This window comes from Arachis stenosperma, chromosome 1 (genome assembly GCF_014773155.1).
Source record: "Arachis stenosperma cultivar V10309 chromosome 1, arast.V10309.gnm1.PFL2, whole genome shotgun sequence".
NCBI lineage: Eukaryota > Viridiplantae > Streptophyta > Magnoliopsida > Fabales > Fabaceae > Arachis > Arachis stenosperma.
Window position 1 is genome coordinate 56223549 of NC_080377.1, and position 13034 is coordinate 56236582.

A 13034-nucleotide genomic window follows, 5' to 3' on the forward strand; every position below is an offset into this window, starting at 1 on the left:
GATCCCTTTAGGTCCTCAATAGGGAACTCCTTCTTGTTTGAGAGACGTCCCAGGAGGTTTTCCTCACTAGGATTTTCGTCCTCCTCCTCCCTTGTGCATTCGGCCATATTGATTACATCAATGGCTTTGCACTCTCCTTTTGGATTCTTTTCTGTATTGCTTGGGAGAATACTGGGAGGAGTTTCAATGATTTTCTTACTCAGCTGGCCCACTTGTGCCTCCAGATTTCTAATGGAGGACCTTGTTTCACTCATGAAACTTAAAGTGGCCTTAGACAGATCAGAGACTATATTTGCTAAATTAGAGGAGTTCTGTTCAGAATTCTCTGTCTGTTGCTAAGAAGATGATGGAAAAGGCTTGTTATTACTGAGCCTATTTCTTCCACCATTATTAAAGCCTTGTTGAGGCTTTTGTTGATCCTTCTATGAGAAATTTGGATGATTTCTCCATGATGAGTTATAGGTGTTTCCATAAGGTTCACCCATGTAATTAACCTCTGCCATTGCAGGGTTTTCAGGATCATAAGCTTCTTCAGAAGCTGCCTCTTTAGTACTGTTGGATGCATTTTGCCATCCATTCAGACTTTGAGAGATCATGTTGACTTGCTGAGTCAACACTTTGTTCTGAGCCAATATGGCATTCAGAGCATCAATTTCAAGAACTCCCTTCCTCTGAGGCGTCCCACTATTCACGAAATTCCTTTCAGAAGTGTACATGAATTGGTTATTTGCAACCATGTCAATTAGTTCTTGAGCCTCTTTAGGCGTTTTCTTTAGGTGAATAGATCCACTTGCAGAATGGTCCAATGACATCTTCGAAAATTCAGATAGACCATAATAGAATATATCTAATATGGTCCATTCTGAAAACATGTCAGAAGGATACTTTTTTGGTCATCTGCTTGTATCTTTCCCAAGCTTCATAGAGGGATTCACCATCTTTTTGCTTGAAGGTCTGAACATCCACTCTAAGCTTGCTCAGCTTTTGAGGAGGAAAGAATTTATCCAAGAAGGTCGTGACCAGCTTATCCCTGGAGTCCAGGCTATCTTTAGGTTGTGAATCCAACCATGTTCTAGCTCTGTCTCTTACAGCAAAAGGGAAAAGCCTGAGCCTGTAGACTTCAGGATCTACTCCATTCGTCTTAACAGTCTCACAAATCTACAAGAACTCAGTTAAAAACTGATAAGGATCTTCAGATGGAAGTCCATGAAACTTGCAGTTCTGTTGCATTAAAGCAACTAGTTGAGGCTTAAGCTCAAAATTGTTTGCTCCAATGGCAGGAATGGAGATGCTTCTTCCATCAAATTCGGACGTTGGCTTTGTGAAGTCACCAAGCATTCTCCTTGCATTATTGTTGTTGGGTTCGGCTGCCATCTCCTTCTCTTGTTCGAAAATTTCCGAAAGGTTGCCTCTGGACTGTTGTAATTTAGCTTCTCTTAGTTTTCTCTTCAAAGTCCTTTCAGGTTCTGGATCAGCTTCAACAAGAGTGCCTTTTTCCTTATTCCAGCTCATATGACAGAGAAGAGAAAAAGAAAAAAGAAAGAGGAATCCTCTATGTCACAGTAAAGAGGATCCTTTGTTGTTAGTAGAAGAAGGAAGGGAAGAAGAGTGAAGAAGAATGGTTAAGGATAGAGGTAGTGATTTGAGATGAAGAGAGGTGAAGAGAAGTGCTAGTAAATAAATAAATAAATAGAAGAAGGAGAGATAGAGAATTTCGAAAATAATTTTGAAAAAGAGGTTAGTGATTTTCGAAAATTAAAGATAAGATATAATTAAAATTAAAATTTAAAACAATTAAAATGAATTATTGAAAAAGAGAGAGGTATTTTCGAAAATTAGAGAGTAATAGGTAGTTAGTTGGTTTTGAAGAAGATAAGAAACAAACAAAAAGTCAAATAGTTAGTTGAAAAAGATATTAAAATCAAATTTGAGAAAGATAAGAAGATAAGTTAGATAAGATATTTTGAAATCAAATTTTGAAAAAGATAAAATTTTGAAAAAGATAAGATAAAAAGATAAGATAAATTAGATAAGATAAAAAGATAAGATTTTTAAGAAAAAGATAGTTTGAAAATGATTTAATTTTTAAAATTAAAATTAATTACTTAACTAACAAGAAATTAAAAGATAAGATTCTGGAATTTAAAGATTGAACCTTTCTTAACAAGAAAATAACAAACTTCAAATTTTTGAATCAATCAAATTAATTGTTAGTGTAATTTCGAAAATATGATATAAAGATAAGAAAAAGATTTTGAAAATAATTTGAAAAAGATTTTTTAAAAATTTTCGAAAAACAAAGATAAAATTGAAAAGATATGATTTTTGAAAAAGATTTTGAAAAAATAAGATTTTTAAAATTGAAAATTTGACTTGACTTGTAAGAAACAACTAATTTTAAAATTTTTTGACTAAGTCAACTCAAATTTTCGAAAATTAGGAGAGAAAAAAGGAGAAGATATTTTTTTTATTTTTGAAATTTTTATTGACGAGAGAGAAAAACAACAAAAATACTCAATGCATGAAATTTTTAGATCAAAACAATGAATGCATGCAAGAATGCTATGAATGTCAAGATGAACACCAAGAACACTTTGAAGATCATGATGAACATCAAGAACATAATTTTGAAAAATTTTTGATGCAAAGAAAACATGCAAGACACCAAACACAGAAATCTTTAATGCATGGACTCTAACAAACGAAAAATGCATATAAAAAACAACAAAAGACACAAAACAAGAAAGCATCAAGATCAAACAAGAGAACTTACCAAGAACAACTTGAAGATCATGAAGAACATTATGAATGCATGAATTTTCGAAAAATGCAAGAAAAAATTTTTAAAACATGTAATTGACACCAAACTTAAAAATTGACTCAAGACTCAAACAAGAAACACAAAATATTTTTGGTTTTTATGATTTTATGATTTTTTTGTATTTTTATTAATTTTTTTCGAAAATTATATTTTTGAAAAACGAAAATAAAAGAAAAATTTTGAAAAATTTTTGAAAACTTTTTGAAAAGAAAATTACCTAATCTGAGCAACAAGATTAACCGTTAGTTGTCCAAACTCGAACAATCCCCGGCAACGGCGCCAAAAACTTGGTGCACAAAATTGTGATTCATTCTTTTCCAACTCGAAACAATCCCCGGTAACGGCGCCAAAAACTTGGTGGACGAAATTGTGATCATCAAAGTTGTATTCTTTGTTATTGTATGGAATCATTATTTTGGCACTTTGCTATGCGTGGACACAACTCTGTTCAACTAACCAGCAAGTGTACTGGGTCGTCCAAGTAATAAACCTTACGTGAGTAAGGGTCGATCCCACAGAGATTGTTGGTATGAAGCAAGCTATGGTCATCTTGTAAATCTCAGTCAGGCGAATTATAGTTGATTATTGGGTTTTCAAAAATAATAAATAATAAGCAGGAAATAAAGATAAAGTTACTCATGTAATTCCATGGTGGAAATTTCAGATAGGTGTATGGAGATGCTGTGCTCCTCCTGAATCTCTACTTTCCTACTTCTTCCTTCTTCCTTCTCATCACTCCTTTCTATGGCAAGCTGTATGTAGGGCATCACCGTTGTCAATGGCTACATCCCATCCTCTCAGTGAAAAAGGTCCAAATGCTCTGTCACAGCACGGCTAATCATCTGTCGGTTCTCAATCAGGTTGGAATAAAATCCCTTGATTCTTTTGCGTCTGTCACTAACGCCCAGCCTTCAGGAGTTTGAAGCTCGTCACAGTCATTCAATCCCGGAATCCTACTCGGAATACCACAGACAAGGTTAGACTTTCCAGATTCCCATGAATGCCACCATCAATTCTAGCTTATACCACGAAGATTCTGATTAAGGAATCCAAGAGATATGCCTCTGGCCTAAAGTAGAACGGAAGTGGTTGTCAATCATACGCGTTCATAGGTGAGAATAATGATGAGTGTCACGGATCATCACGTTCATCAAGTTGAAGTGCAACGAATATCTTAGAACAGGAATAAATCGAATTGGATGGAAAATAGTAGTAATTGCATTAAAACTTGAGGTACAGCAGAGCTCCACACCCTTAATCTATGGTGTGTAGAAACTCCACCGTTGAAAATACATAAGTGAAAGGTTCAGGCATGGCTGAGAGGCCAGCCCCCATGATCTGAGAACTAAACGTACAAAGATGTCTAATACAATAGTAAACTATCCTATTTATACTAGACTAGCTACATGGGTTTACAAGAGTAAGTAGTTGATGCATAAATCCACTTTCGGGGCCCACTTGGTGTATGTTTGGGCTGAGCTTGATCTATCCACAAGCTGAGGCTTCTTTTGGAGTTGAACGCCAAGTTGTAACGTGTTTTGGGCGTTCAACTCCGGGTCGTGACGTGTTTCTGGCGTTTTACTCCAGACAGCAACATGGAATTGGCGTTGAGCGCCAATTTACGTCGTCAATTCCCGAATAAAGTATGGACTATTATATATTTCTGGAAAGCTCTGGATGTCTACTTTCCAATGCCGTTGAGAGCGCGCCATTTGAAGTTCTGTAGCTCCAGAAAATCTATTTCGAGTGCAGGGAGGTCAGATTCCAACAGCATCAGTAGTCCTTTGTCAGCCTTCTTATCAGAGTTTTGCTCAGGTCCCTCAATTTCAGCCAGAAATAACCTGAAATCACAGAAAAACACACAAATTCATAGTAAAGTCCAGAAATGTGAATTTAACATAAAAACTAATGAAAACATCCCTAAAAGTAGCTTGAACTTACTAAAAAACTACCTAAAAACAATGCCAAAAAGCGTATAAATTATCCGCTCATCACCTGTTATCTCTGATCAATAGATTGTAGTAACTCATCATTAGGAGATGAAGAGGGATAAGTGGTCTGAGGGGTCTGTTGAGATGCTTGAGGCTGTCTTAGATGAAGTGCTCTGTAGGCCTGATTCTGATTCTGCTGCCTGAAATTATTATTGTTATTCCACCTCTGATTTTCATTGTTATCTCTGCCTCATCTATTATGATTGTCCCTCCAACCCTGGTTAGAATTATCTCTCCAGCCTTGGTTGGAGTTATCCTGCCATCCATGGTTGTAGCTGCCACCTTGATTGTACCCTTGGTTGGGGGCGGTCATAGAAGTTATGAGTGGCTGCCACAGTGTGGTCTTCCGGTTGGAATTGCAGACACTCATCAGTATAATGACTATAATCTGCATAGATTCCGTATATTCTTTGAGGAACCAACTGTTGGCTGTGCTGTGGTGGAGAAGGCTGAACTTGTTGAGCCTGTTGTTGACTTAATTATATCTACTTCAGTAAGTTGGTCATTTCACATAAGCTCCGAGTTATAGCAGCAGTCTCTTTGCTAGAGGATACCTCTGCAATAGCTCTTGACCGACTTTGTTTCTGCCTGTGATTCCTAGTAGATTCAGCTAAGTCGCTGATCAATTGCCATGCCTCTTCCGTAGTCTTGTACTTTTTCATAGACCCATTGCTAGCACCTTCCAATGTGGTCCTATCTTGAGATTTCATGCCCTGTGTAAAGTAGCCGAGCAACACTATCTTGTCAATCATATGGTGGGGACATGCTTCCAGAAGATTATTGAAGCACTCTAAATACTCATAGAGAGTCTCCGATTCGTCTTGGACGATCATGGACATGTCTTTCCTCAGTTTATCGGCAACCTCAGCTGAAAAGAATTTCTCCAAAAATTCTCTTCTAAGCGTATTCCAGTTGGAAACAGTTATTCCGGGTTGAGTGTAGTACCACTCTCTTTCCTTCCCCTCAAGAGAGAATGGGAAAGCTTTCAATAGAATAGAAGTTTTGTTAGTACCATCATGCTTAACAGTAGAACAAGCAGTCTTAAAATCCCTAAGGTGCTTGATAGGCTCTTGAGCAGGTAAGCCATGAAACTTGGGCATCAAGTTGAGTAGTGCAGAATTTATTTCAAAATCCACAGCCACCGTTGGGTGGTGTTCCTGGAATGGTTGTAGTGTAAAATCGGGGGCTCCTTCCTCCTGGATAGTGACTCTCCTAGGTGCTGCCATGTCACCTGCACGTAAATCAACTGGATCAGTAGAGAGGGAGCTTGTTTCTTCCTTAGATGACGTTTCAGGTTCGTCCTCAGAGAGGACTAGCAGACGCCGAGCTTGCCTTGTACGTGAAATAGTTCTTTCAATCTCAGGGTCAAATATTGGCAAGCTTGGATCAGGAAGTGAACGCGTCATTTAACGAAAGAAACGTGCAGCTAATAGTAACAAAATAAAAAGAAAAATTGCAATTAAATAAATTCCAATCAATAAATTAGCACACTATTGCAACTCCTCGGCAACGGCGCCAAAAATTGACGTGGCAGAAATTGGCAAGTTAAGAAATTATTATAAGAGATACGTTGCAAGTACAGTCCTTAACCAGCCGAAAATCTGCTTATCAATTTAGAAGGGTTGTCACAATATCGAAATTAAAATACTGGGAGTATGAATCCCAGGTCGTCTCCCAACGAGTTGCAGAAAGATGTGCTTTTTTATTAATCAGATGTTTTCAAAAATGGTTGAGTTGGTAAACAGGAAATTAAATCAAAGAATTTAGATAATTTAAATAAAAGCCTTGACTGGGAGTAGATTAGTTGGAAGCCCTATTCTTGTTGAAGTACTCTCAAGATTAATTGATAATTGAAGGTTGCTCTGCTTAGTTATCCCTTATTAGGTAGAGGAAAGTCAAGGAAGTTGGAAAGCTATTTCTAGTCACAAGTCCTAATCCTCTCCCTTGGGAAGGACTAGTGTCAATGACTGGAGGGTGATCCAACAATAAACCTAATTACAATTTTTCTCTTGAGTAATCTAACTCAAGGTTTCCTTTCAATCATCTCCCAATCAAGTTATGGAACTACTCACTCATTATAATTATAGACTTCACAAAATCAATGGGGAAAATAAGAGAAGACATAATGAATAATAATAAAAGAGATTAATTAAAAATAAAGATAGTCTGTATTAATAACTTGTGAAAATAATCCAATGTCAACTCTGGAGGAATTAAGAATATAGAAGAATAAATGAAAAGTAAATAACAGGATATAATGACTAGTACCGGAGGTAGACTCTTCTCAAAAGCTAAAGCCAAAATTCTTCAAATCCTAATTTATGAATGTCAAAGAGAGAAAACCTAGGAGAAAGTAAAATCAGATCTAAAAACTAAAAATTATGCGGAATGAATGTTGTTCTCCTGTCTCTGCATGTTCCCTGGCTCTAATCTGTGTTTCTAGGCCAAAAACTGGGTTGAAATGCGGCCCAAAAACTCTGCCAGCAACTTCTGAAATTCTGCAGATCGCGCACGTCACACGTCCGCGTCGTCCACGCGTTCGCGTCACTCAGTGTTTCTCGTACCACGCGTGTACGTCGTCCACGCATTTGCATCATTCGTGCAGCTTCCAATCCGCGCGGTTGCATTAGGCATGTGAGCGCGTCACTGTGATTTCTTCCATTTCACGCAGTCGCGTCAGCCATGCGACCGTGTGACTTCTCGCTAGTCATCTCCTCAATTCTTTGTGTTCCTTCCATTTTTACACGCTTCCTCTTCATTCCTTACGCCATTCCTGCCCTATAAAGCCTGAAACACTTAACACACAGATCACGGTATCGAATGGTACAAAGGAAGATAAAAAATATATAATTAAAAGATTTTAGAAGCAAGTTTTAAATCATAGGATATTTTTAGGAAGGAATTGTAAATACATGCAAATCATATGAATAAGTGGGCAAGGACTTGATAAAACCACACAATTAAACACAGTATAAATCATAAAATAGTGGTTTATCAAATGTCCTATGAATCCATCACCTTTCTTAAATGAAAAATGTTCTAAAACCAAAAGAATAAGAAGTACATGAATTTCGAATTCATCCTTGAAGTTAGCTTAATTGTTTTGATGTGGTGGCAATACTTTTTGTTTTCTGAATGAATGCTTGAACAGTGCATATTTTTGAATTTGTTGTTTATGAATATTAAATATGTTGGCTCTTGAAAAAATGATGAAAAATAAGAAATGTTATTTGATAATCTGAAAAATCATAAAATTGATTCTTGAAGCAAGAAAAAGCAGTGAAAAGAACTAAGCTTGCGAAAAAAAAAAGAAAAAAAAGAAAAAAATGGCAAAAAAAATAAAAGAAGAAAAAAAAAAGCAAGCAGAAAAAGCCAAAAGCTCTTTAAACCAAAAGGCAAGGGTAAAAAGGATCCAAGGCTTTGAGCATCAGTGGATAGGAGGGCCCAAAGGAATAAAATCCTGGCCTAAGCGGCAAAAAACCAAGCTGTCCCTAACCATGTGCTTGTGGCGTGAAGGTGTCAAGTGAAAAGCTTGAGACTGAACAGTTAAAGTCGAGATCCAAAGCAAAAAGAGTGTGCTTAAGAACCCTGAACACCTCTAATTGGAGACTCTAGCAAAGCTGAGTCACAATCTAAAAAGGTTCACCCAGTTATGTGTCTGTGGCATGTATGTATCCGGTGGTAATACTGGAAAACAGAGTGCTTAGGGCCACGGCCAAGACTCATAAAGTAGCTGTGTTCAAGAATTAAACATACTGAACTAGGAGAATCAATAATGCTATCTAAATTCTAAGTTCCTATAGATGCCAATCATTCTAAACTTCAAAGGATAAAGTGAGGTGCCAAAACTATTCAAAGGCATAAAGCTACTAGTCCCGCTCATCTGATTGGAGCTAAGTTTCATTGATAGCTTGGAATTTATAGTATATTCTCTTCTTTTTATCCTAATTGATTTTCAGTTGCTTGGGGACAAGCAACAATTTAAGTTTGGTGTTGTGATGAGCGAATAATTTATACGCTTTTTGACATTATTTTTAGTATGTTTTTAGTATGATTTAGTTAGTTTTTAGTATATTTTTATTAGTTTTTAAATAAAATTCACATTTCTGGACTTTACTATGAGTTTTTGTGTTTTTGTATGATTTCAGGTATTTTCTGGCTGAAATTGAGGGACTTGAGCAAAAATCTGATTCAGAGGCTGAAGAAGGACTGCAGATGCTGTTGGATTCTGACCTCCCTACACTCGAAATGGATTTTCTGGAGCTACAAAAACCCAAATGGTGCGCTCTCAATTGCGTTGGAAAGTAGACATCCAGGGCTTTCCAGAAATATATATTAGTCCATACTTTGCCCGAGTTTAGATGACGCAAACTGGCGTTCAATGCCAACTTTCTGCCCTATTTTGGCGTTAAACGCCAAAAACAAGTTGCAAATCAGAGTTAAACGCCAGAAACAGGTTACAACCTGGCGTTTAACTCCAAAAGAAGTCTCTACACATGAAAGCTCAATGCTCAGCCCAAGCACACACCAAGTGGGCCCGGAAGTGGATTTCTACATTATTTACTTATCTTATGTAACCCTAGCTACTAGTTTAGTATAAAAACTAGTTTTAGTGATTCATCTAAGAATCTTTGGATCATTTTTGAGACTATCCTTGTATCACTTTTGATCACTGATCACGTTTAAGGGGGCTGACTGGTGCACAAAATTGTGATCATCAACAATAGCGCCAGAAACTTGGTAGCACTCTTAAACGTGAATCACACTTAGTCACAACTATGCACAACTAACTAGCAAGTGCACTGGGTCGTCCAAGTAATACCTTACGTGAGTAAGGGTCGATCCCACGGAGATTGTTGGTATGAAGTAAGCTATGGTCATCTTGTAAATCTCAGTCAGGCAGATTATAAAAGGTTATGGAGTTTTTGAATAATAATAATAAATAAACAGAAAATAAATATAGAAATACTTATGTAGATCATTAGTGAGAATTTTAGATAAGTGTATGGAGGTGCTTTGTCCCTGTTGGATCTCTGCTTTCCTACTGCCTTCCTTCAATCCTTCTTACTCCTTTCCATGGCAAGCTGCATGTAGGGCATCACCGTTGTCAATGGCTACATCCCATCCTCTCAGTGAAAATGGTCCAAATGCTCTGTCACAGCACAGCTAATCATCTGTCAGTTCTCGATCATGTTGGAATAGAATCCATTGATTCTTTTGTGTTTGTCATCACGCCCAACAATCGCGAGTTTGAAGCTCGTCACAGCTATTCAATCCTTGAATCCTACTCGGAATACCACAGACAAGGTTTATACTTTCTGGATTCTCATGAATGCCGCCATCAATTCTAGCTTATACCACGAAGATTCTGATTAAGGAATCCAAAAGATATGCGCCCGGTCTAAGGTAGAACGGAAGTGGTTGTCAGTCACGCGCGTTCATAGGTGAGAATGATGATGAGTGTCACGGATCATCACATTCATCATGTTGAAGTGCAACGAATATCTTAGAACAGGAATAAAATGAATTGAATGGAAAATAGTAGTAATTGCATTAAAACTTGAGGAACAGCAGAGCTCCACACCCTTAATCTATGGTGTGTAGAAACTCCACCGTTGAAAATACATAAGTGCTGAAGGTTCAGGCATGGCCGAATGGCCATCCCCCAAAACATGATCAATAGTCTTCTAAGATGAATAATAGAATAAAACTGAGACCAAAGATGTCTAATACAATAATAAAATATCCTATTTATACTAGACTAGCTACTAGGGTTTACAAAAGTAAGTAATTGATGCATAAATCCACTTCCGGGGCCCACTTGGTGTGTGCTTGGGTTGAGCTTGAGCTTTACACGTGCAGAGGCTTCTTTTGGAGTTGAACGCCAAGTTGTAACGTGTTTTTGGCGTTCAACTATGGTTCGTGACGTGTTTTTGGCGTTTGACTCCAGAATGCAGCGTAGAACTGGCGTTGAGTGCCAGTTTGCGTCATTTAATCTCGAATAAAGTATGAACTATTATATATTGTGGGAAAGCTCTGGATGTCTACTTTCCAACTCCGTTAAGATCCCACCATTTGGAGTTTTGTAGCTCCAGAAAATTCATTTTGAGTGCAGGGAGGTCAGAATCCAACAACATCAGTAGTCCTTTGTCAGCCTCCTTATCAGACTTTTGCTCAGGTCCCTTAATTTCAGCCAGAAATTACCTGAAATCACAGAAAAACACACAAACTCATAGTAAAGTCCATAAATGTGAATTTTACATAAAAACTAATGAAAACATCCCTAAAAGTAGCTAGATTATACTAAAAACTATCTTAAAACAATGCCAAAAAGCGTATAAATTATCCGCTTGTCACAACACCAAACTTAAATTGTTGCTTGTCCCCAAGCAACTGAAAATCAAATAGGATAAAAAACAGAGAATATACTATAAATTCCAGAATATCAATGAATATTAGTTCTTAATTATATGAGCGGGACTTGTAGCTTTTTGCTTCTGAACAGTTTTGGCATCTCACTTTTTCCTTTGATGTTTAGAATGATTGGCATCTATAGGAACTTAGAATTTGAGATAGTGTTATTGATTCTCTTAGTTAAGTATGTTGATTCTTGAACACAGCTACTTTTATGAGTCTTGGCCATGGCCCTAAGCACTTTGTTTTCCAGTATTACCACCGGATACATAGATCCCACAGACACATAATTGGGTGAACCTTTTCAGATTGTGACTCAGCTTTGCTAAAGTCCCCAGTTAGAGGTGTCCAGAGTTCTTAAGCACACTCTTTTGCTTTGGATCACGACTTTAACCATTCAGTCTCAAGCTTTTCACTTGAACCTGCATGCCACAAGCACATGGTTAGGGACAGCTTGATTTAGCCGCTTAGGCCTGGATTTGTTTCCTTGGGCCCTCTTATCCATTGATGCTCAAAGCCTTGGATCCTTTTTACCCTTGCCTTTTGGTTTTAAGGGCTATTGGCTTTTTTTGCTTGCTTTTGATTTTTCTTTCTAAATTTTTTTCGCAAGCTTTTGCTTTTTCACTGCTTTTTCTTGCTTCAAGAATCAAATTTATGATTTTTTAGATTATCAGTAACATTTCTCTTTGTTCATCATTCTTTCAAGAGCCAACAATTTTAACATTCATAAACAACAAGATCAAAATTATGCACTGTTCAAGCATTCATTCAGAAAGCAAAAGGTATTGTCACCACATCAATATAATTAAGCTAATTTCAAAAATAATTTTGAAATTCATGTACTTCTTATTCTTTTGAATTAGAAACATTTTTCATTTAAGAGAGGTGAAGGATTCATGGAATTATTCATAGCCTTAAGACATAGTTACTAAATACTAATGATCATGTAATAAAGACACAAACATAAATAAACATATAGCATAAAATCGAAAAATAGAGAATTAAGAACAAGGAAGTTAAGGAATGAGTCCACCTTAGTGAGGGTGGCGCCTTCTTGAAGGACCAATGGTGCTTTTTGAGCTCCTCTATGTCTCTTCCTTGCCTTTGTTGCTTAATCCCTAGTGATTTTGGTGCTCCTATCCTTAGTTGCTCCCAATAATTATGTGGAGGAACATGTATCCCCTGAGGTATCTTAGAGATTTCTTGATGAGGGAATTCCTCATGATCTCTTGATGTGCAGTCAAATGCTCTATTATTGACTCATAGGTGGAAGCAATTGTCTTTCTTTTTTTTCTTCTTTTCTTTTTTTGAGGTTTTTCTGGCCTTAGGTGCCATCAATGGTTATGGAAAAGCAAAAAAGCTATGCTTTTACCACACCAAACTTATAATGTTGCTCACCCTTGAGCAAAAGAAGAAAAAATAGAAGAAGGAGAAGAGGATATGGAGGAGAGGGAGAGAGGTGTGTATTCGGCCATGTAGGGTGGGTTTGGGTGGAAAAGAGATGATGGATGTAAGTGGTGAAGAGGTAATAGGGAAGAGTGTTATTGGATTGTGTGAAGAAGAGAGAATGTGAGTTGAGGTAGGTGGGGATTGATGCCGCAAAAATTGGTGAATTAAAAATTATTAAAATATATACGTTGCAAGTATAGTTCTTAACTCACCAGAATTCCACTTATCAATTTAGAAAGGTGTCACAAAAATTTAAATTTAAAATAATGGGAGTATGAATCCCAGATCGTCTCCCAACGAGTTGCAGAAAAGTGTGCTATTTTATTAATCAGATGTTTTCAAAAAGGTTTGAGTTGAGT